Below are 26,309 nucleotides of genomic sequence, written 5' to 3' on the forward strand. Positions count from 1 at the left end.
AGTGAAACTTACACAGTGCTATTTATCAATTATTTCTCAATAAGCCTGGAAGAAGAAACTTTAAAAAACTCAAAAATAAAAAAAAAAAAAACTAAAAAAATCTTAGGCAATATTAAAGTATAAATGACAAATTTGGAAACTTTATGAGTTCTGACAACTGAGAAATGAATTTCCTTAAGGTGTAAGAAATGCCTACAAATCAATAAGGAAAATACTGATAATAGAACAAGCATAAGAAATTTGTGGCAGGAATAATTAAAATCAATAAACATGATAAATTTTCAACTTCACTAGTGATTATATAAACATGAAATAATAAAAAGATACTTTTTTGGCCTATAAAATTGGTAATGATTAATGATTAAAATAGGCAATTATGACAAAGCTACAATAAAAATTGTCTCTCACATTGTCCAAACAGTACAATACTCTAGGAACAGTATCTGACAATATGTTAGCAAGGGCTAGCTAAAGGCCTTAGAAGAATCCATACTGTGATTTCAGTTCTAGAAATCTCTTCCATGGAATTAGGGATTCATAAAAAGATTTTTGTATAGAGTTGTTTACTACAGTCTTGGTTATGATAGCAAATAAACCCAGTAACATCACTAACAACAAAAGAGCAAAACAAGACAAAAACAAAAGAACCTGAAAAGGAGTATTTTTAATGAGTTAAAGGTAGAGAATGATTGCACAAATTTTGGTTCACTCATATGGTAGAATTATTACTCACCATATTTAAAAAGTAGTTTTTATTGAGGGGCGCCTGGATGGCTCAGTCAGTTAAGCGTTCGCCTTTGGCTCAGGTCATGATCCTGTGGACCTGGAATCAAGCCCTGCCTCAGGCTCCCTGCTCATCAGAGAGTCTGCTTGTCCCTCTCCCTCTCCTTCTGTGCTTTCTCTCCCTCTCTCACTCTCTCAAATAAATAAATAAAATCTTTAAAAAAAGTTTTTTTTTTATTTTATTTATGTATTCATGAGAGACACAGAGTGAAAGATAGAGACACAGGCAGAGGGAAAAGCAGGCTCCTCGTGGGGAGCCTAATGGAGGATTTGATCTCAGGACCCCAGGATCATGACCTGAGCCAAAGGCAGATGCTCAACCACTGAGCCACTCAGGTGTCCCCTAAAAAAGTTTTAATTTAAATTCCAGTTAATGTATTATATAGCATTAATTTCAGGTGTACAATTTAGTGATTCAACACTTCCATACATCATCCGGTGCCCATCACAAGTGCCCTCTTTAATCCCCACCACCTATTTAACCCATCCTCCCTGCCCACCTACCTTCTTTCTGGTAACCCTCGGTTTATTCTCTATGGTTAAGAGTATTTCTTGGCTCGTATCTCTCTCTTTTTTCCCTTTAGTTTTTTTGCTTTGTTTGTTCCATATATGAGGGAACTCACATGGTATTTGGATTTCTCTTTCTTTTTATTTGTGCAAAAATATGGAACCTTCGTGAATTTGTGTCATCTTTGTGTAGGGCCCATGTTAATCTTCTTCTCTGTGTCATTCCAATTTTAGTATATGTGCTGCCAAAGTGCGCTGTACCCACCACATTTTTTAAATAGAGACTTTATTTATTTATTTATTTATTTATAACTGGTATCGGAGTCCAGAGATTCAAATCTTTTTTTAAAAATTATTTATTTATTTATTTATTTATTTATTTATTTATTTATGATAGTCACACAGAGAGAGAGAGAGAGGCAGAGACACAGGCAGAGGGAGAAGCAGGCTCCATGCACTGGGAGCCCGACGTGGGATTCGATCCCGGGTTTCCAGGATCGCGCCCTGGGACAAAGCCAGGTGCCAAACCGCTGCGCCACCCAAGGATCCCAAGACTTTATTTTTTTTTAAAGATTTTATTTATTTATTTGAGAGAAAGAGCCCATGTGGGGGGGAGGGGCAGGAGGAGTGGGAGATAGAGAATCTCAAGCAGACTTCCTGTTAAGTGCAGAGCCCCACTTGGGGCTCCATCTTGACCCTGAGATTACAACCTGAGCTGAAATGAAGAGTCTGATGCTTAATGGACTAAGCTACCCAGGCACCCCCCTACCATATTTTTAATGCATCCATTATTAGCCATGTTTAGAAATAATTTTTAATAATATGAAAATATATGCATATATGCATGCATATTTTCCATATTATATATCACAGACATTATATCAAGCTGTTATTAACCATGTTTTAGAGGAAATTTTATTAACCTAGGTATATATAGATATATATGTAGGTATGATAATACATAATTACATCATAATAAAATACTGCCTACATTTAAAAAAGTAAAACTACACATAAACACAAATGGATATATACACACTGTAGAAAAAGACTGGAAAGAAATAAATGAAAACCTTAATTCCATGTTATTGCTGTTTGGTAGAAATGATGAGGCTAAAAGAAACTTAAAATAGCATGAGCAATCCTATTATGGAGATGTGATTTCTGCAGCATTTTTGCATACTTTTCAGTTTGAGCCTCACTATAATCCTGTGGGTAAGTGCAGACAGGTATTATTTTCCCTTTTTATAGAGAAGATGCTGAGGCTCGGGGAGGTGCTTGGTTTAATCAAGGTTAAAAGGCAGAGCTGAAATTTGAACATGAGTCATTTGACGCCATATCTGGAGCTGCTTTCACTAAACTCAGTTGACTCTTTAAGATCAAGTGGCTAGAAAATCCATAGCTATTGGGAGGCCAGGAAATGGTGAGAACCTCCAGTAATAATGCTTGAAAGCTTCATAGCTGTTAATAAATAGGAAAAGTTGATTGAGATTCTAAGTGGTAAATGCAAATGAAAATTTCTTCAGGGTAAAAGGAAGTTATTTATTATCGCAATATCTTAGCACACTGGCTAAATTGAAGAGCCTTTTTTATGCATCATCCCTGAGACTTTTGATGGAAAGTGAGTGGGTATTACCTCAGTCTACACAAAAGGAGACAAACTCATAAATAAGGGAAGTATACATTTGACACACACACATGAGGCAGGGGGCAAGAGTAAGGTGAATTTCACATTCCTGGCATCTGCTTCATGCAGTGGCTTCATATTCTTCTACCCCAAAGAGGGTATACTGCTACGGGGTACTCAGGGCTTGTTCACAGGGGAGTATGAGCAGATGCACCACTCCCTGAGATGCATAGCCCTCTACTTTAGCTTATTTCCTTTCATATTTCATTTTGTGCTCCCAAATAACTTGAGCATTCTTAGCCAAGAATTCTGGAATTAGAAAAATGAGCATTGGAGTGATTTTATACTTCTCAGGAAGCCACAACATGTAACCTTTACTCCTCCCTCATTTGAAAAAAAAATAAAACCAAAAACCAAAACCCAAAAACAACTGTAGTGTGATTGGTACAGGAACTCCCTGTGGGATATCTCCTGGGTGCCAATTATTTTTATCTCTCAGTATCAGGTTTTTATTTCATTTCATCAGTAAGTACTCATTTGTATAATTTGCTCTTTCCTCTTAAAGAATTACCTATTTCATTCCAGATAAAAGTTTTCCATCAGTTTTGTTTGTCTGGCTAGAGTACTTTGCCTTCTGAATTTTCTAAATATTTTTCTTAATCCCTCAAATCACTTTGCATAGATAGATCTAGTGTTCATTATTCCTAAAATGTAAACTACTATGCTAATTTATTTTATGCTTGATTCTACTTTTGTCCTATGGCATATTGAAAAGCATTCTGTGCAAAGGAGACACTGATAACTATTAATAGCTGATTGGGAAATATCATGACGCATACATATTTAGAATACTGCCTAATAACAGTATATTTTGGCAAACATTCTTTACATTACAAAAATGGAATGTGTGATAAGCTCTTTTTTTTTTTCAAGTTCTGATAGGTCTTATCAATTTAGAAATCATAACCTAATGCCCGGAAGTAGGTAAATTCAGCTCTGGTTACAACTTTGCTGGCCCTCTCAACCTCGTATCTTATCATTTAATCCCCATATTTGAACTCTTAACAAATGAGAGCAAAGTATTGGTGGGGTTAGATTATTGTATGTAAAAATATGCTAGGTGATAAAAAGGGTAACACAAACATATATGCAGGACTCTAAAGTAAGACTAGCGCTTGTTTGTGTCTGGAGAATGTAGGTGCGTTAGTTTAGGCACTTTGAACCATTCTGGGGCTTTAATAGGTTTATAATATACTTAGGGAAGGAAAGTAAGCATACTCACCTAAAATTAAATAGCAGTGCAAACCAAACAATAATCAAGGCAGTATAAAGCTTGTCAAAAATGTTCTGGAGAGGAGCTTAATTTAGATTGGGAGAAATTGCTGTATTGTAGAGTCATCAAGGAAGTTTGGAAGAAGAATTGGTAAGAATGACTGCAATATGGTGAGCAATAACATCAACTTTAGGTCAAGACAGGCCTGGGTTTGAGTTCTGACTTTGTGATCTTGAGCAAGTTATTTTACTCCTCTGAGCTTTAGTTGTTTCTATTAAACTGGCTTAATAAAACTTATTTTGTAGATGTGTTAGAAGAATTCAATAAGATGAAGTATGTAAAGCATTCAGCTTAGTTCCTGGTACACAGTAAATGCTGAACAATGGTAGCTATTATTAATTAAATTGGAGCTTAAATGATAGGTTGCATTTCCATGGTGGGAGTTGAGATTGAGGGAATAGGAGAGATAGGACAGAAAAATAAAAGCCAAAGATCTTATTGGTGGGGGAAAGGAATGAACAAGGATGAGAAGACCTAAATATGCAGATATGTTTAAGAAGAATGTAAAGGGACTACACTGACGATTTCTGGGGGGCCAAGGATGCTACATCATTTGTCTTAAACAGAGTCAATTTGCTTTAGGTCACAAACCATTTATTTGACCTTAGCAGGTGGCTTGGCATCTTCCTTTTGGATGGTGAGGTGATGTTTTTTGGCAGGGTTAATATCCTATATTTATTTGGTTTCTTGCTTCACAGCACCGTGGAGTGTCTTACACATTATATAGTTCTTTTATGGCACACCTGTGAGGTAGGAAGAGCTATGGCTAAAAATGCCTGACGTGAACTGAATGGCCCACAGCAGGTGGTTGTGCTGTGCAGATGGGCCTGGCTCCAGGGCTTCTTCTTCCCAGAGCCTCCCTGTAAAAGCCCATGTGGACAATTATGGTGTTTCTCAATACACAGCTGCTCTTGGGAAAGCACCGAGCACTGTCAGTACTCAAGCAAGAGGCTTCCAAGCCTTCTGCAAATAAGTCATGTGAACAGTTTTGCTTTACACATATGGAATAGGGATCTGTAATTATGAGATTACTTGCAGGTAATTTCCACAATAGCAAGGTGTCAATAAGCAGGTGTCTCCTCATGTTTGCAAAAGGGATCATTCCACTTCTAAAATATTTATTTTTATAATCTCTTTCATGGTCGACTTGTCCTTTTCTTTGCACAGATCACAGTCGTTTCTCTTTTCCTCTGATGAATGAATGACCAGATGAGCGGAGATGGCAAACATCTTATGAGGCCCTGTAAGTTTCGGAGAACATTTGTATTCACCAAAGTCACAAAGCTAAGGCAAAAATGACCTCGCTGGATATTCCTCATTGTTTTGTGAGCAGTGAAAGGAAAACGCTGGGTGAAGGAAATTCTCTCATGCAGGATTGCAGAGGTGAAGGACTTGCATGGCAAAGATGCTCAGGGACCATCTAAATGATGTTTTGTTTTTCTAGAAGAGAGCTGAAGCCAAGAGAATTTAAGTCAGCGGTTCTCAGCCTTGACTGCTATTGGTCTCACCTGAGGAGATTTAAAAACAACTTCTTTCTAGGCTCCATCTCCAAGGTCTCTAATGTAGCTGGTTTGGGGTGTGGTTAGAACATCCTGAGTTTTAAACCTCTCCAGGTGATCTTCTGCATAGCCTCACATTGAAAACTGTTTTGTTCTATGAAATATACAGTACCACTTGTACTAATGAACTAATATGCTCTTAATAACATATGCCAATCTGAGCATCCAGGATATGTCAATAGGAGACCAAACTGCTAACTCTGAAGTGATTTCTTCAAGCCTCCAAACTTCTTTCTTTTTTTTTTTTAAATTTTTTATTGGAGTTCAATTTGTCAACATATAGCATAACACTCAGTGCTCATCCTGCCAAGTGTTCTCCTCAGTGCCTATCACCCAGTCACCCCAACTCCCTGCCCACCTCCCCTTCCACTACCCCTTGTTTATTCCCCAGAGTTAGGTGTCTCTCATGTTTTGTCACCCTCACTGATATTTTCACTCATTTTCTCTCCTTTCCCTTTATTCCCTTTCACTAATTTTTATATTCCCCAAATGAATGAGACCATATAATGTTTGTCCTTCTCCGATTGACTTACTTCACTCAGCATAATACCCTCCAGGTCCATCCACGTCGAAGCAAATGGTGGGTATTTGTCGTTTCTAATGGCTGAGGAATATTCCACTGTATACATAAACCACATCTTCTTTATCCAAACTTCTTCCTGCACATTCTTTTGTCTTCCTGTTTGCATTCCTTTCGCAGTCATGTCTCTAAACTAGCAAAATCAAGTTATCAGAAAAGGAGTCAATAAAGGCATCATTCTGAGGTGTAGCTGATGAATCTGTAATACCTCCCCAGCTGTGTTTGTATTTTAACCAAAAACAGAGGCCGTGCTAGGATAAAGCCTTCGTGATAACCTTGCAGTAATAACTCCTAGACAGTTACTTACTGTCTGTGAAGAGACAATCAGATTTTCTCTCTTAGGTCTACAAGGTGGATTATCCCGGGGAGCTTCACGGTCTCTAGATGTAAACATGGATATGTAAGGTTACGGAGCCACTGCATCTGAGAACGAAAGGACCGTCACTTCAATTGCAAAGACCAGGATTCTTTCTTCTAAGTTTGAATCCTTTCTTCCTACTCTTCTGAACGAGAGGTCCTGACATCAGAATACTTTTCCTGGAACAAAACCGAAGGATGCCTGGCTGTGCCTGGCCACAGTGTGTTTCTCCATGGGTTATGAAAATCTGGAAAACTGCAGGAATTCTGCTCCCCCCATACGTGTAATAAACCTAAGGAATCTGTTTTGTGCCTCCACTGTATGTTGTTTGTAGTGTTTGTCTTTGGTTCTCACCTGATTCTGTCTTTCCATAACGTTGCATTTAAGTAATTAGGCAACTATGAGAGCTATTTTGAATATCTATTTCTCTATAAATCCTCACAGAAGAAGTTTCAATACCAATTTAGTTATTGATTGAAATTCCTACTGTCATTGCATTGTTGATTTTCTTCTCTAGGATAATAGCATTTGATTCTTCATATAGTAGGATTATAGCTATTTGTGGAATTATCTCTGGGAATATACTCTTTTTAAAAAATATTTACTTGAGATAGAGAGAGAGAGAGAGAGAGAGGGGTGAGGGATAGAGAGAGAGGGAGGGAGAGAAGCGGGGCTTGATCCCAGGAAACTGAGCAGAAATCAAGAGTCAGACACTTAACCCCAACTGAGCCACCCGGGTGCCCCTGGAAATAGGCTTTCATTATGTTACAGTTAGTAAGGCATGGAAAGAGAGGGGAGAAGGGGATATAGAAGAACAAAGAAATGAATCATGAGGACTTAACTCTGTATTTAAGAACTTTATGCCTGACTTAAAATTTTGGCCATGATTGATTAACCTGTATCAGAGTTCCCCTCCCACCAAAATGTATATCAGTGTGGAAAAATATATAAAACAGTTATTTGGGGATCCCTGGGTGGCTCAGCAGTTTGGCACCTGCCTTTGGCCCAGGGCGCGATCCTGGAGTCCTGGGATCAAGTCTCACATCGGGCTCCCTGCATGGAGCCTGCTTCTCCCTCTGCCTGTGTCTCTGCCTCTCTCTCTCTCTCTCTCTCTCTCTCTCTCTCTCTCTGTCTATCATGAATAAATAAATAAAACCTTTAAAAAATAAAACAGTTATTTGCTAGAAGTGGGCAGCAACCAAGGCAAGATTGAGTTCTCTGAACTAAGGGAAACACACGAGCTACATTCTGTATTCACTCTGATTTCTCCCTGAGTGCAATTTCCAAACCACCATGTGGGGGAATAGAGCCCAAGCAGAAAACACCAGCTTTGCTCTCAGAGGAAATAGGCTGGTGTTTGAAGTTACCATAGTGACTGGGATTTAAGCAGTAGGGTATTAGACAGAAGAGAGCTACCGAGGACCCTAAAAAATTTACACAAAAATTCACATTGGGTCTTTGGCTGACTCTTACAGCAGTGCATGCACAGAATGAGATTTCAAGAGATGGAACAGAGAAAAAATGCAAGGAGCGTAAAATATAACCAGGAATTTTAGCTTTCACAACTCTGAGGAGACATTAGTGTTTGGGTCCAGCTAATGAACATCCTGGGCTTGCTTTTGTCATTGAAATACCACATCCTAGAAGTTAGGAGAATACTAGGAGGGCTGGACTGCAGGAGAAAGGGCAAAAGTGAAATAGATGCACCCCAACATAGACTAACATCAAATGTCACAGGATGAGGGTGATCCTCTAGTGATTTAATTGTCTGCCAGACAAAAACTTAATGCTTTTTAGAAGATAACATACTCCAGAGCACCTAGATAAGATACAAATATGGAATATAGTTAGTAAGGAGTTCAAAATAACCACGATTAAGATGTTAAAAAATAAAAGAAAAGATGATCAAAATGAATAAAAAGATGGAATATTTCAACAGAAAATAGGAATCTATTAAAAGAATCTGATAGAGATCTGGGTCTGCAAAGTATGGTATTTGACATTAAGGTCTCATGCCTAGCATATGACTAATTAGTCTAGATTCTCATGGTAGTTGTATTTATCTGCCACATAGAATAAATCTGTGATGTGAATAGAGAACTCAACAGGTATAGGATGATTAATGGCAATGAAATATAAGAGACTGGAGTTGCATAGGCCAAAGGGAAAATTCTTTAGTGGACTGCATTAGATTTTGACTAATGAGTGAGACAACTATAAAACATGATCTTTAAATGACCAGAAATACATATGTTGTCTGTACATGAGTTTGTTAGGGCTGCTGTAACCAAGTAATGCACACGAGGTGGCTTATACAACAGAAATCACATAGCATTCTTCCTATGTGTGTGTCTAGGTCCAAAATTTTGCCCAAATTAATTGTAATTAAGTTGCTGTTGCTTTCAACCCCAAAACCTAATAATTGAAATAATTGGAATGAGATGTAAGCCTCTGAGACTTCAGCATATTTGGAAATGATCAGAATGGAGCAAAACTTGGAGTTCCAGATGGACAAACCACCTGTTTCCTTGGCAGTCAAAAGAAGGAAGAGCAAGGAGTCTGGAAAGAGCTGGAGGCAAAGTATGGTGGAATTAAGAGGAAGATTGATTTTTTGGGACAATCACGTATGAGAGACCTAACTTCAGAGTCTAGTTATTGGACTGGATTCTAAATTAAAGACACTCTAAGATCTCCCTCCATATTTAGATTGTCTAACTTGAATCTAACATGATTCTTGTCTACCTTATAAGTCAGCTCTATCTCCCCCTTTTTTTTTTCTTTTAGGATTTATTTATTTATTTGAAAGAGAGAGAGACAGAGAAGGGAGGGGCAACATGGAAAGACAGAGTCTCATGCAGACTCTGTGTGTTGAGCGTGGAGCCCGGTAGGGGACTTGGTGCGAGGGCTCGATCCCATGACCCTGAGATCATACCTGAGCAAAACCTAGAGTTCGACATTCAACTGACTGAGCTGCACCCCAGCACCCCAGCTCTATTTCTTTTTTTTAAATCATATTTTCTGAAGTAACAGCATGCCTGGAAGATGATGTTCACGTCCATATTCTGGCCCCACAGGTATAACTGGGTCTCTAGATTTTCTGTACTGGAAAATATATCCACAGAGGTAAAACTAGTATTCTTAAAAATACCTTGGATTTTCTTTAAACTCTGTCGTGAGATAACCCTTGCCCAAGAGAGTTCTGTCCTCTGCCCTCCACTTCTGGGAGGTAATTTCTGACCCCTTGCAATGCCATGACTGATAGGAGTCTTTGTGGGCCTGCAGGTTATGGGATTTCAGATTCATAAATAACGTTGTTCAGATAACAGTGTGATTTACGGTAGGAATTGTGAGTCACACAGTATCAGCTTGACCCCAGAGCACCGGGAAACTGAGTCAGCCGTGTATGCACTCAACCATAGAGCCCGAAGGAAGACTGGACGCCAAGGCTGGGGAGATACTCCGCAGGTACCAGCATGTATAGCTCTGTGTGGCTCCATGAGAAGAGGGCAACTCGGAGCTCTTGTTTGGAACTTTCCTGCTTTCTGCCCTATGTGCCTTTTCTCCTGGCTGACTTTGATCTGTGTCTTTTAACCAAACCTAATCTGTATCTTAAACCATAATCATAAGTATAGGGGCTTCCAGTGAGTTCTGTAAGGTTTTCTAGTGAATTATTGAAACCAAGCCTGGTTTTAAGGACCCTTGAGTTTGCAATTGGTCCGAAGTAAGGGTTACTGGTGGACTGCCTTCTAACTTCAACGATCTTTGAAAAAAAGTAAATAATTTATATATAAATGGTGTTCCTGTAATTACTACTAGTGACAACTCACCTGTGAAGAACTGCTAATTTAAGCCACTGGCATGAAAATAATGCTGATAGTTGCTCATTTTAAGGAAGAGGATGTGCGGTTTAAATTAACTGGCAATTCCTCTAAGTACTGAGGTATTCATTCATTCAGCAAATATTTGCTGAGCACCTTACCATATGCTTTAAAGGCACAGTCCCTTACAGAGAACTAATTCCTAAATTTTAAAGAAAATTGATAATAATGGCTAACAGATAAATCTGATTCAATGTGAACCAGGATTAGTTTGCTAACAGAGACAAATACATCGAAGCCATCAAGTCTATTTTGTTGTGATGGTTAAAATTGTGATCTTTGGAACCAAGTAAGCCTGCGCTGACAACTTAATGTGATTTTTCAGTATGCATACTGTGATATTCATTGCAATTTTTTGCTCTTTCTCACCTTCCTCATCTGTAAAATGGAAATAATGTCTACTTTATATATTTATCATGAAAATAAAGTGGGATAATGTATTACAAGATCAGTCACATAATCAATACCTGTTATCTATTATGATTATTATTAATATATATATCTTTTAATGACTCTTTTTAAAAAAATGAGTGTGAGGAGGTGTTGGTTCCCAGCATACCTACATTCTTTTAAAAAAAGATTTTATTTATTTATTCATGAGAGACAGAGACAGAGAGAGAGAGAGAGAGAGAGAGAGAAAGAGAGAGGCAGAGACACAGGCAGAGGGAGAAGAAGCAGGCTCCCTTCAGGGAGCCTGATGTGGGACTCAATCCTGGGTCTCCAGGGTGACCCCCTGGGCTGAAGGCGGTGTTAAACCGCTGAGCCACCCAGGCTGTCCCCAGCATACCTACATTTATATTAGTAGCCACTTATTTCCCTGGTCCCAGGAGTTATTATGACACAAAGGGGACAGCAGTGCAGGTCCAGTTTTGAACTGTCTAATGTAGCAGAAGAGCCAATGAACAGGTTTGAGATTTATTTAGTAGCAGTCACTTCAGTTACAGCTGCTTTTGCTTCCTTGTTTTTTGTAAGTAAAATACTGGAGAGTTTTGGCTGTTGTGTATTCAGGGGTTCAAAGTCCCAGAGAAGGTGAGATTGGATTCTGTGGTCTCATGGCTTTTAGGCAGGGGAAGGAAGGCGATGCAGCTGGTGAGAGTAAAATATTCATTAGTTTGGTCTGTAGCAACAATCACATGTTTAGATGGTTTCTCAGCTGTGGTAGCTCAAGCTCTGCCCCCAGACATTTTAATTGTACAGAATATATTGAACATGAAGCTTTGGTAAACTGTTTATTTCTGAGACTTTGTTCATTCTCATGAAAATGCGTATTAGATGTTCATCTACACAATTAAATTTGTGGGATAGAAAGAGGTGACAACATAATATTAAAAGCTAACATTTTATAAAATTAGAATACTTTTCCTTGAATACCTTAAAAAAAAAAGGCCATATTGTCCAACATGGAACCCTCTGCACACCCCTGCTTTGAGCAATTTAGCCATTTTGAGTCAGTGCACTAATCTCTTCCAGGTAATTATACCTTGCACAGACATCACACCTTGGACTCTTCCCTCTTATTCTCAAAATGGATAAATCTTGCTGGCTAGCAGAGTAGATTATTTCTGCTCAATTTAAGTCAATTACTCGAAGTCACAAGACTAGACCATGGCAGAGCTAAAAGGTTTTGCTAGTTCCCTCTTCAATGGACCCGTGATCCCCAGACTGTGGTTTGCAGTAGGATCGTGTGGAAAGCTTGTTGAAAATGCACATGCCTGGGCGTGAGATGCAGACGTGCTGATTTGCAGTGTCTGATACAGAAACCAGAAGTCTGCATTTTTAACAATCACACTTGGTAATCCTGAAATAGGTGATCGTAGAACAACACCAGAGGGATCATGTAATGAAGCCTTCTGGTAGCAAAAGCTACAGGTTATCTCTGCACCCCTTCAATGTCCTGTGTAAAGTAGAGTTAGTGCTATATCCTGTGTCATGGAAGAAAATGGAGCTGGTTTCTCTAAAAGAAAAATAATGTTTTCTTTTTCTCTGCCTTCCTCATGCCACTGCAAGAAAAGGTTTGCATCTAGCACTTGAGAATTTTAGGCCGAAGCTAAGCTTTACCCTTGGGATCCCCTGGAGAGTCTTCTATTTGTGGTGTTCATACTGCATTAGGGAGTGAACATGAATATAACAGAAGCAAACCAAAGTTTCAACCAGGAAATGTTCCTCTTTCTGGACAATCTGCTGATGCCCTCTGTAGCCACTGATTAAATGCCGTGGCCTGACCCTATTCTTGCTTTATGTCTGGTGCCATGGACTCTTTCAAACCTCTGCAAGTAGTTACCAGGAAACTGACAACACGCTAACCTTTCTGAAGACCCACTGCTCCTTCCCAGAAATGCCTGGGCAAGCCATCTCATGAGAATACAAAATTGCTTCTGGGGTCAATCTGGTCATCAATCTTCAGAGGACAGCAGTTTCTGCAGCGATTTGACATTCCTACTTTGTGTTGAAGTGGGAAGCTGCCATCTTTCTTTATATTAAGGAAAATTCAGCCTTTGGCATGAGCTCATATGGTCTTTTTTTTAACCTCAGGTTTTTCTGGCCCTAATGGGAAATGCTTTCTTTTTCACAGTGCAAGTGCTAGATATTTAGTGTCAGAGTAAATCCCATGTTCTGTTGGACTCCCAGGAACTATAATTGTGTTACAGAAACAACAAAACGCGCTAATGAGGCACATTTTATTTTCATCAGGAAACAGTCTGCATGCATATAAGTTTCCTGTAAACTAACAAAGATGATACATCAGGAAATTTCTTAGCAATTTCGGAATCATGTGATTGTATTTAATTTTCTCATTAGGAAAATGATGGGGATTGGAATGGATGAGGGGTTAGCAAACCTATTTTGTAAAATATTTTAGGCTTTGCAGGCCATATAGTCTCTTTTATAATTACTCAGTGCTGCTGTTGAAGCACGAAAGCAGCCATAGACAAAACATAAATGGAGAGGCATGCCTTTGTTCCACTAACTTTTTATTTATAAGAACAGGTGGTGGACTGTGTCCTATGGGCAATAACTTGCTGACCCATGGAACTCAGTGGTCTTTCCTACCTCCCTAATTTTGTAATTCTGTTCAAGCAAATTACAATCCAACTGTCACTTGGTGCCTCTCTGATTAAGATCTACAGTGCTATCTATTTCTAGTTTTATCTGTCAAAGACCACTGAGATTAGAAATAATACTAATATTTATTTAAAAACTCTTGTGCTACATGAAAATATTTTTCAAATAGTACTTCACTGACTTCTTTTAAACCTAAAAAAATGGCACAATTATTATGATCTGCATTTATAGATGTGGGAAACTGAGGCCAAGAGGAATAATAAGGGATTTATTGTACGTGTTCATAGTGAATGGTACAATTGGGAATCAAGTTCAGGTGTGTCTGCTTTTAGAATCTGGTTCATAAACACCATGCTCTAGACTGCTTTGCTTGGAGGTAGAATATTTTTATATTTCAAAGTGTTAGCATGTGTCTTAATCCCTTACAGGGGAATGAGTGTAGAGCAAAATGAGGATGGAAACCATTGGATTTGAAAATGAGAAAGTGTCTGATGACTCTCAAACCTTCAATGGCTGGGTCCAGAGGCCAGGTTACAAGAGGAATAATATGGGAAAGTTAATGTCATTTTTAAAAGAAAATTGGCAATATAGTGGAGACAAAGGGGACGTTGCTTCCAACTCTCCAATCTTTTCATTCTCTGTCCATGGGGAACTTAAAGAAAACCAACTAAAATACATATATCCTTTGATATGTTGATCCTTCCATTGCTGGGCAAAGTTGCCAGGAGTGAAACTTCAAGATTTACTCCTACAGAGTATGGCAGGAATTAATCAGTTTCGAATCCAGTCAGTGAGTGACAGCTGGACACTAAGGCTTCCTTCCTGGTGGTTGGGGGCATCGCTGAGCCCCTTATTCTTTTACTTTCAGAGCAGGATGAAATTAAGAGCCCAGCTTGTTGGGAAGCTAGTTCACTGTGTTGTACAGATCTAAGAAATGTTAGAGTGACTGCTGTTTCTGGAAACATAGGTGGTAGTGGAGTAACAAGCAAAGTTTTGTTGATTTTGCTTTTCTGGTAAAATGGGAGAAATGAATCAATCCTGGCAGAGTTCAAAGCTCTCTTTCTGTCAGTAAAGAGAAATAACTCCAAGGGCCAGAAAAATAAGAAGACACTGTGTTTATGTCAATCTCTAAATCAGAAAAGTATCACTGGCTGAAGTTCCAAGCTATGTTACTTCTTACTATAGCCGTCTGAGTGGGGACTGGGGACCTGGTGCTAACTCTGAAGAGAGTTGGCCTCTTTTGCAAAAATCTTTAAATTGAACAACTGCTTTCAAAACATATTATCTATGGGTGGCAAAGTCGGTTAAGAGTCTGACTCTTGATTTTAGCTGGGGTCATGACCTTGAAGTCGTGAGATCAAGTTCTGCATCCAGATCCATGCTCACCATGGAGCCTGCTTGAGATTCTCTCTCTTCCTTTACTCTGCCCCTTCCCACCCCACTCACTTTCTCTCTCTCCTCTCGCTCAAATAAATAATTAAATCTTATAAAAAACCCCAGATTAAACAACTCATTCTGAATCTTAAAAGAATCATCATGTGGAACACTTTATAATTAAATACATAAATATCTTGGGTGATCCAATATGGAAATTTGAGTGGAGGTCAAAGTTATTCTATGACATTTAGAGATGTTTAAAAACAGTACTTTGAAAACAGGAATCTATGGGTTATTTGTATGAACCTTAGTGATATCATGAATAAAGGGCATTGACCAATAATCAATATCAAACCTTAGTTAGCCATTACACATGGTTCAGTTTCCAAGAAAAGTGAACATTCTATCAGAGTGGCTAATACATGGCAAGTTCATATAATTCTACATATTAGAAATTTATTTTCCATTTTGACAATGGTGACTTTTGACTTGCTCAAAGAATTGTTATTGGAAACAAAGAGGTAGGGCAAATGATCTGAATACTTTGTTCACTATGTTGTGTAACAGGCTTGGTTAAAATAGCGTGTCATGTAATTCGATGATTTAATGAACACATTGGTGGTGGTGTGCTGTTTTTGGTATTTTAGAAGAAATGATAGTTTTCATTTGCCCTTAATTATAATTTTTCTTGTACTTATTTCTCTATTAATTAATCTTTAAAAAGGAATTAAGAAACCTTTTTTCACTATTGTAGTAGGTCATAATTAGTTCATTATGGAAGGAGCAGAGTATAATTATTAATTCATCATTCTGTTCCTTTTATTTATCTCTACAATATTTATTCAGTCTTGAATTCAAAAGACCTTTAACTAGTTCCACTGCTGACTCTAAGTGCCAATAATTACTTTCTTTTAGAAATGCAGATTAAGATATTTATCATAGTTGATTCAAATGTTGCCTGATTTCCTGATTTTCTCCACAGGTCATTCTTTATCTGATGAATGAAGGGCTTTAGTTTTAGGAAACATCGCCTGTATGTAGTGTCTGACACTACCATACACATAGTAGGCATCTAGTAAATGATTTTGCATTTGTAGTCTTTTGAATACTCATTTTTGTTTTTTTGGCTTTAACTGCACTTTTTTTTCAGATTAAATCTAATTTGACACAGTTTTATAGACAACCAAGATTCCTATGCTACATATTAGTTGCACTTTGTGTACTGTGCTTGGTGACATTGAGATTGACCACAGAAGTGAGCAAATCACCCAGTAGTTTATTAAGATGCTTATTATTTTTATGGTTTCACATAAAGAAATGAAACCAAACTCTAAAACTCACAGCCCAGACTGTGTACATCTCAGTAACAATGTATTTCTGTTATTTTATTTCAATTCTTAGGGTAAAACTGACTTTTTGAGAATCTGTTTATTATTCTTTTTCAAATCAGTTGTGAAAACTTAGAATATAAATATAGTTGGCTTATAATCACTACCTATAGCAATTTCTTTCTTATTGAGACAGTTTCATTTGTATTAAATGTATGAAATTGATAATTATATGCATGGATATTTAATTAATTAAAAAACTGATTACTGAGGCTTTATTATTTATTTTGAAAAACAAAATTATTCCAAGTATTTAAATATGTTGAAACATGAATCTTCTCAGGCCGTTGCTAGGATATTGCAGACAAAATAATACTGTTACTTGCTTGAAAAATCCTGTTCTTTCTATGAGAGCAATCAAACAGAATTACCTGAAGAAATAAAATATTTAGAATCATCTTATGTTGAAGTAAGTCTTCTATATTTCCAACTAATATTAAATTATAAATCACCATATAGAACTGTCAAATCAATGTGCTGTACACCTAAAACTAATATAAAATTGTATGTCAATTATTCTTCAATAAAAAAGAAATTAAAAAATTGTAAGTCACCAATTCCAAGTATGTTTCTTAGTGTAAAGTTTAAGCTCCAGATTTTAAATTATAATTGCAATTATCATAGAAGGAAGCAGAACTTTATTTCTGAAAATATCAGATATAGTACCTTTTTTTGGTGAGACAGCAGAGTCACAGTCTCAAAATTAATAGTTTCTCTATAAAAATTAATTTCTTATCATTAATATTTGAGAATTTTGTGTCTTATTTTGTTCATGTAATAAAATTGCTTGTCATTCACTTTGTTATATAAATAAGAGATAAAAGGGCAATTTTAAACATAATTCATGGCAATACTTACTTGATGTAGACAACTTATGTTGACATCACTAAAAATTAAGCATCCACTTCTGAACATAATTAATTCCTGGACTGTTAGAATGTTGTTCTTTATTTAGTACTTGTTATGAGCCGAATGTGTCTCTCTCTGCTAACCCCCAAATTTATATGTTGATGCCCTAACCCCTGGTACCTCAGAGTGTGGATGTATTTGGAGATAGGGTCTTTATAGAGATAAGTAAAATGGGGTCTTTAGGGTCAACTCTAATCTAATATGACTTGTGTCCTTATAAGAACAGTAAATTAAGACATAAACACACACAGAGAAAAGGCCATATGGAGACACGTGGAAAAAATGGCCTCCTACAAGCCAAAGAGAGAGAGGCCTCTGAAGAAACCAATCCTGCCAGCACCTTGATTCTGGACTTTTACCTTCTGGAACTGTGAGAAAATAAATTTCTGTGGGTTAAGCCACCCAGTCTGTGGTACTTTGTTATGGCAGCCAAGCAAAGTGATACGATACAGCTCTAACTATGGTAATTCCAAGACAAATATCTTCACTTTTCTGAGAGGTTTTATGAATTCCAGCCCTGGTGGTTGTAAACCTTATCTGAGCTTCTCTATTTCCTCTGACTCCTCGTTAGGGAGACAGAGAGGGAATGTTCCAATGGACGGAGAGAATTTGAGATGTTCCAGAACATCTGAGAACTGAATCTATTGTCTTTATAGCTCCACGTGTTTGTGTAAGAAATAAGTCAGACTGTGTGTACATATGTACGTGCACATGTATATGAAAGGGGTGTGTAGGTACGTGTATTGAAGAGGTGCTATAGTGTATTGGCCAAGAGCACAGACTCTGGAAAAAGATGGAGTCAAAGTTTCTGCTCCACATTTACTAACTGTGATCTTGGGCAAGTTATCTAACTTCTCAGGTCTTCATATTATTTATTGGTTAAATGGGTTCAGTGATAGCCCCTATGTCATTGAGTCATTGTGAAGATTAACAGCTTTGAGTATTTAGAATAGTGCCTGACACCTAGTAAGTGCTGGGTACGTGTTAACTATTATTACATGCATTTTTGCAGGTGGCTTTCAGTGGAACACATTTTTAGTTCCCATGATTAGTGAGAAAGGAAATATATAGTAAGTTAAAATGTCTCTTTTGTTAAAAAAGAGAAGAATGCACTTCTTTCTTGGCTTCATTCATTTATTCATACATTTAAATAAATCTTGATTTGATTCTTGCTTTCTTCAGCCACCAGCCTGCATGATTTTGGTCAGCTTACCTGACCTCTCAGCTCAGAAGCTTGAGTTTCCTCAACTATAAAATAAGGGTAATGATCTCTTCTTTATAGAGTTACTGCGAACTAATGAAATGAACAATGGATTTGAAGAACCATACATGGTGCCTGGAAAGTTTAGGCACTAGACATCTGTTGCCTTCTCGCCTATCCTTAATATTCCCTAAGTCTCAGTATGATATTAAGGTTATACTCTACAAGGAGGGAATCAAGGTGTGAGAAGTGGGCAGGTGCTTAGAGATGAAACTGAACTGCTCATGAACAGATGGAGGACAGGGCAGCCAGCTCAAAAAGTGCACTGCAAATTCCCTGTCTCCTGCTATTTCCACACCAATAAGTTGTCCTCCTAATATATACACTTCTGCTTGTCTCTCCTCCCTCCCACATGAGGGAGAAGAGCATTTAATACCCAATGTTTTTTTTAAAAAACTCATTCATTCATTCATTCATTCATTCTGAGAGACACACACACACACACACACACACAGAGAGGCAGAGACACAGGCCAAGGGAGGAGCAGGCTCCATGCAGGGAGCCTGATGTGGGACTTGATCCCGGGACTCCAGGATCACACCCTGGGCCAAAGGCAGTGCTAAACCACTGAGCCACCCAGGGACCACCCCTGAATCAATGGTTTTAATATGCAATCAGGTAGAAATTGGTTGAGGAAACCAGATCGTGGTGAGGGCTTGGCAGGGGTGTTATTGTTTTCCCCATTCTTACAAATGTGAACATGTTTTATGCTTCATAGGACTAAGGCCATCAGCCTTTTGGAAGTTGATGACTTATGTGCTAAATCTCTGCTGGTACCTCCTCCTTTTGAACCTCTTCTTTATGACTGTTAGTGATTTGTTTCGTTTTCCCTACCTTCCCTTATTAATTCATGGTTCCCACAGTCAACCAAGGGAAAAATGCATCTAGCTCACCTTTCTCTCTGAATCTAGAGCTGACACATCCCCTCCGCAGCATTTGGCACAATGAGTGATTTGCTATGGATTTCTCTTTTGTCCATACAATTTATTAACCAATTAATTCCCATTTTAATCTCTTTATGACCCTAACATGCTGCAGAGAAGTAAAGGAGTCAATTGATAAGATTAGGAATTTTTAAGTAATGTAAATCCATTCCACAAAAATTTCAGCCCCTTTTCAGGAGAATGCAAAATTCTGCTAAGGCTGAAAAGGATTTTAGAAGAAAAGCTTGAAAGTTTTACAAGAGTCCAGATGGTGGCAGCAAAGAATGTGTGAGAAAAGCTCAGGAGCAGTCATGGCTTAAAAACATGATCTGAATATGTTGCAAGGAGTTGTAAAACTACTAATTATTGATGGCAATTAAAATAAAGAAACTGGTTAAGGAACTGCATTTTAGTACCAGAGATGCCTGAGTTTGACTCATTGGCATTATAAATTTGGGCAAGCCAATTAACTTTTCTGAACCTTGTTTCCTCATTTGTAAAGTGGATATAATAATAGTTATAGGATTGCTTTAGGATTAAGACAGATAATGTATATAAAAGGTTTAGACTATGCCTAGAAAATTGTTAAGTACTTACAGAGAAGGAGAGAGAGAGAAAGAGAGATGAGGGGCGGGGAGAATTATGTAAAAAATGAGCATCACATTTCATAATAAAGTTTCTGTAACATATTCTAAATTAGCATGGAACCACAAAGGAAATGGAAGCAGTCCGCTCTTGGGTACAGGCAAAAAACAGATGCATTGCCTGTAGAGGGTTTGTATTTATTTATTTATTCATTCATTTATTCATTTATTTAATTTTATAAAGATTTTATTTTCATTCCAGCATAGTTAACATACAGGGTTATATTAGTTTCAGGTTTACATATAGCAATTCAACAACTCTATACATCATTACTCAATGCTCATTATGTAGACTGTTTAAAAACAAAAACAATGCTAACTAAAATCAGTCTACTTTTTAAATAACTACACACCAAGGCCATCTGGGTGGTGCAGGTGGTTGTGTCTGACTCTTGCTTTTGGCTCAGGTCAAGATCTCAGGGCCGTGAGATGGAGTGCTGCACTGGGGTCCATGCTCGGCCGGGGGCGGGGTTGGGAGAGTCTACTTGGGATTATCTCCCTCTCCTTCTGCCCCTCCTTTCCTTGTCTGCGTGTTTGTTTTCTCTCTCAAATAAATAATTCTTAAAAAAATTACTATGCATCAGTGATTTTAAGTCATACTAGTGATAAAATACTCTTTTTTGGGTAAGCAATATCTACTTTTATTTATTTTATTATTTTTTTAAGATTTATTTATTTATTCATGAGAGACAGAGAGAGAGAGAGGCAGAGACACAGACAGAGGGAGAAGCAGGCTCCCTGTGGGGAGTGAGATGTGGGACTCAATCTCTGGACTCCAGGATCAGCCCTAAGCCAAAGGCAGACACTCAACTGCTGAGCCACCCAGGTACCCAGGTGTCCCCACTTTTACTTATTTATTTATTTTTAATTTAAATTCAAGTTAACATACAGTGTAATATTAGTTTCAGGTGCACAATATAGTGATTTAACACTTTCATCATCAGCCTGTGCTCCTCAGGACGTGTGCGCTCCTTAACCCCACTACCTATTTAATTTATACTCCCACCCACCTCCCTTACGTAACTATCAGTTTGTTCTCTCTAGTCAAGAGTCTGTTTCTTGGTTTGCTTCTCTCTCTGTTTTTCCCCTTTGATCATTTGTTTTGTTTCTTAAATTCCACATTTGAGTGAAATCATATGGCATTTGTTCTCTGACTGATTTCTTTTGCTTAGCATAATACTCTCTAGCTCCTTCCATGTTGTTGCAAATGGCAAAATTTTGTTCTTTTTTATGGCCAAGTAATAGTCCATTGTGTGCATATATATCACAGGTGCTTCTTCTTTTTTTTTTTTTAAAGATACAACTTTTATTATTTTAGGACAAGTAATGGGAACATAATATAATATTTAAAAGTAACCATTTGCAATTTCAACATAGTTCAACTGATATATATCCAAATATATTCTCAAATAGGCCAACACAGTTTGGCTAAAGTTAACTTCAATATAGTGGCAACTTACATCTGCACTGAAATAATTGGTGGTTTAATCGCGGAATGTCTCTTTCATACAAGTGTAAAGTCAATACCAATCTTCATTATCCATTCATCAGTGAATGGACACTTGGACTATTTCCATAATTTGACTATTGTAGATAATGCTTTAAATGTTGGGTTGGGTGTATCCCTTTGAATTAGTAGTTTTGTATTCTTATGGTAAATACCTAGTAATGCAATTATTGGGTCATAGGGTAGCTCTGTTCTCAGCTTTTTAGGAACCTCCATGCTGTTTTCTAGAGTGGCTGCACCAGTTCACATTCCCACAAACAGTGCAAGAAGGTTTCTCTTTCTTCATACCCTTGCCAGAATTTGTTATTTTTTGTTGTTGTTGATTTTAGCCTAAAATACTCTATATTATGGAAACTCCTCTAAATTGATTTTTTTTAAAAAAAGACCTTTATCTTCCAGCCTTGACCTGCCTGCCTTCTATACTTATCTTACTGACTCATTCTTTCCAGTCCCAACTGGACCAATTGATACTCTGAACATTCCTGTGTCCATTTTGGTTGTATAGTCTCCATCACTTGACTTGTTCTCTTCTTTTTGTTTATCTAGATTTTATTTTCACTTCATGGGCTTAGGATAAGCCTACATATCCTGGGAAGCCTTCCCCACCTGCTGGATCCCACAAGGATCCATCCCTTCTTGTGTATGTTGCTATTTTGGCATGGAACATTTGTCTTGTATTGTAATATAGTGTCCCTCCTCCCAATGTAAAGAAGGGGCTCATTCATGAAACTGGTACTTATTTCCACAATCTAGGCCAGCTTTAGGTTTTGCTATCATCTGTATACTTGATGCTCACAGCTGTGCTTGAAGTTCCAGCTCTTCTATTTCACTAAATAAACACAACTGGTGGGTGTCTTTTACTTTGAACTTCCTCTGAGAGATGTATATGTTAACTTAAATAGTGTACATAATGTTATATCATCAACATGCATTTAAGAAATAAGGCATATGATTATATTGGTGTTTGGAAGCAAGTGACTAAGGCCTCCCAGAACTGAGATTAATCTTGAAATCCCCATTTATGAACTCTAAATTCCAGATTCCATTGAAGAACTTATTCAGTAATTTTCTGTGGGAGCTGGAATAATTTCACCTTTTCTTTATTGGTGTGGAATCTAATGCAAGTTTTAGCATGCGATGCCCACTCTTGTTGTAGATTGCATGAAAAATGCTGGGTCTTTGAACCTGTGACCTAACATTGCATCTATATTCTAACCAGGTTTTGCAAATAGTATACTGTCAATGTTTACCTTGATATTCCAAGAGACAAATAAATTTTAGCGGGACATATCAGGAAATGAACTACTTAAAACTAATTGAGAAGATCATTAGAGAAAATGTAAAATATCGGTATAAAATGTCTTTCTTCACATCTTCATATTCAATATGTTATATTACCATGCGGTCCTTTGTGAAAAACTTGACCAGATCTGGGATCACAGGCTCAGTATCCAGAAATAGAGGAATCTCAAAAGTTCTGGGACTCTAACCAGTGGTCTGGAAAAAGGAAGCACTTCTGGACTGAGATGGCTTCTGCTCAGAAGAAATTCTGGACAGATGGTTTGTTTCCACTTCCCTTAGACTCTAGTGAAGCTGGACCTGGGTTTTCAGTCTCTCATCCTCTGAGGCAGGAAGGTGAGGAGAACCCAGTCTTATTACTGATGAGAATCACTATCTTAGTTCTTGTGTGCCTTGTTTGGGAGCAAACCAAAGTTTGTCATTAGCAAAGGCACAAAGAAAATGCGGTAAAGGAGAACATGGCAGAAATCTGCAGCTGTTTGAAAGACTATTACATAAAAATTGACTTAGATTTATTCTGGATAAACCCGAGGAATAAAACGAGGGACAGTAGTAATGGACTTCAGTTCAAAATAAATAGGAGACTTTCTAACAGTTGTCCACATAGAGAATGGAGTGTTGTGTTGATACTGTGTTACCTATGATGTGAGATATTCACATGGTGGGAATTCTGTGGGTGCTCAAGTATCAAAAAATATGAATCCATGAATTCTAATTTTCCTTATCTGTAGGCTATGGTTTTGTGATTTTGCCATTTCTTTTCCCAAACCTGTCGATTAGCCAGTCAGAATTTTTTGAGCATGTCAAATTCAAGTGAATCAATATAAAAAGTGTTTTTTCCTTTCTCTCTTTCCTACTCTCATTATTGTTCTAGATCCTGGTCTTATCTCTTACCTTTGACCAGGTTGGGATATAGAAGAAACAAGTCTCCAAGTACAAAAGTATATGGCATTAAAATACTCAGCATATTAAAAAAAATCACATGAGATTTTGGAAGACTATGCACAGAATTTCACTTTTTTTTTTAAGCTTTGAGAGAAATGCAGTCTTGTAATGAAGTCTTAGGTGGCACGTGAAATGAAAAATCAGAAATTTAACTCCTCTGCTGTGCTTTCCTCTCCATGGGAAGCTTTATTCATATATTGAGCAATTCTTTTCTCCAACCTACATAGTCCCAAGGGAGGGATTTAATGAAGAGTTGGTGGGCAGCACAAGTGTTCTGTCTATTTTGCCTTCTATTTAAGGGGCAAAAGAAAATTGCAAGCTTTTTTAGGTGTCTGACTCACACAGTTTATGCAGGTCCCATATTGGCATTTTCCTGCATGACAAGAAAAAAAAAAATAGACTCCCTCTCCTTTTTAAGAGTGGAATTTGTAGACTTTGCAGTGAGGTGATTTGAAGATCCTCAGAGGAAGACAGTATGAAGCCTTTCATATGTTATTCAAACCACTGTTTCTGAGGAAGAATGAAGTGTATTGCATTAGTCTGTGTCCAATCAGGAAACAGAAACCACACAATAATTAGTAATTTTAAAAAGACAAGTTCAATAAAAAGAATTGTTGACTATAACAGAGGATTGGAGTAATTGAGAGATTAATTTTTTTTGAGAGATTAATTAATATAAAGATAGCTCTAAGGAATACAAGGGATATGAGAATATATATAAAGAATATAAGAACTGCAGACAACCAATTGTTCTCACTTTGATTTCTGCTCTTTTCCTTATTATTTCTTTCTTTATGCTTGGTTTGGGATTATTTTACTCTTCTTTTTGTAGTTCTTAAATTGGAAGCTTCAATCATTGACTTGAAATTTTTCTTCTTTCCCAATATGAGTATTTGGTACTATGAATTTCCCTTAAGTACTACTTTAGGCTTATCCCATACATTTTGATATGCTGTGTTTTCATTTCCATTCAATTTAAAATCTTTAATTTCCTTTGTGACTTCCACTTTCACCCATGGGTTTGGGAACATATTGTTAGCATTTTAGGATTTTTCCAGATATCTGTCATTGATTCCCAGCTTACTTAATTATGGTCAGAGAAAAGATTTTGCAAGATTTCAGTTCTTTTATTTTGTTAGGATTTATTTTATGGCCCTGAATATTGTCTATACTGTTAAATATAGAATTTACTATATATATTTAATCAGTTGCACCCTGTGTTCAAATTATGTTATAGAGCTTAATATAGTGTGAGACCTTAAAACATTATATTCCCAATTACTTTCTCTCATTTTTTTTGTGCTATTGTTGACATGTATTTTACTTTCTATATACTATAAACACACAATTCACTGCTATAATTTTTGCCTTAGGTAGCGAATTTTAGAGTTATTAAAAATAAAAGGAAAAAAAAATAAAAGGAGAATGTATTCATCTTAATTCATCCTATATAATTCTTTTCTTTATATAATTCTTTATATAATTCCAGGTTTTTGTGTGGCATTGTATTCATTTTTCCTGAAGAACTTCCTTTAGCATTTCATTGTAGTATAACCAACTACTTGTCTGCTAACAAGAATTTATCTGTTTTTGCTTTTCTGGAAAAGTATTTCTCCTTCAATTTTGAAAGATATTTTAATTGGGTACAGGATCTAAGGTTGACAGGTTTTTTTTTTTTCTTTGTTTCCTTTTAATACTTCCATTGCTTTCTGGCTTTCATGGTTTCTGACATGGAGTTTGCTATAATTCTTAACTTTCTTTTTCTGTATGTAATATGTCTTCTTTCTTCCCATTCCCTCAAAATTTTCTCTTTGTAATTGTTTTTCTATAGTTTTAATATGATATCTTTCTCTTTCTCTCTCTTCCTCTGTGTGCGTGTGTGTATGTGTCTCTATGTGTGTCTGTCTAATGTGGTTTATGTATTTCACTAGTTTTGGAAAACTCACAATCATTATTCTTTCAAATAGCTCTTTCCCCCATTCCCTCTCTTCCTTCTGGGGTTCCAATTACATGTATGTCAGGCTGATTCTATCCCACTGCTTTTGGATGTTATGTTCCTTTTTTTGACTCTTTTTTTCTCTTTCTGTTTCAGTTTGGCTGTTTTTTTTTTTTTTAACCCTTCAATTCAGTTGATTCCCATTGACCTTTACATTTTACTACTTCTTTCCTCAGCCATGTTGAATCCACCAATGAATCTGGTGAAGGAATTCTCACCTGTTATAATATTTTTCTTTTCTTTTCTTTTCTTTTCTTTTTTAAAAGATTTTATTTATTCATGAGAGACAGAGAGAGAGAGAGAGAGAGAGAGAGAGAGGCAGAGATGCAGGCAGAGGGAGAAGCAGGCTCCATGCAGGGAGCCCGATGTGGG

At 37.2% G+C, this 26,309-nt stretch overlaps 1 long non-coding RNA gene and 1 other non-coding gene across 2 annotated transcripts in view; one reads left to right on the top strand and one right to left on the bottom strand.

Annotated features, from left to right (window-relative positions):
* The window catches only part of LOC121486498, a 41,986-nt gene extending 35,016 nt beyond the window's left edge, over window positions 1-6,970 (top strand). Inside the window, exons 3-4 of the long non-coding RNA XR_005986648.1 lie at window positions 5,418-5,493; window positions 6,732-6,970. This is a non-coding gene — a long non-coding RNA (uncharacterized LOC121486498). The remainder of the gene's footprint in view (window positions 1-5,417; window positions 5,494-6,731) is intronic.
* Window positions 1,442-1,546, bottom strand: LOC121488502. Its single transcript, XR_005987121.1, has one exon. It is a non-coding gene; the product is annotated as a U6 spliceosomal RNA (small nuclear RNA).
* Window positions 6,971-26,309: the final 19,339 nt, after the last annotated feature.

This window comes from Vulpes lagopus, chromosome 3, assembly GCF_018345385.1.
Source record: "Vulpes lagopus strain Blue_001 chromosome 3, ASM1834538v1, whole genome shotgun sequence".
NCBI lineage: Eukaryota > Metazoa > Chordata > Mammalia > Carnivora > Canidae > Vulpes > Vulpes lagopus.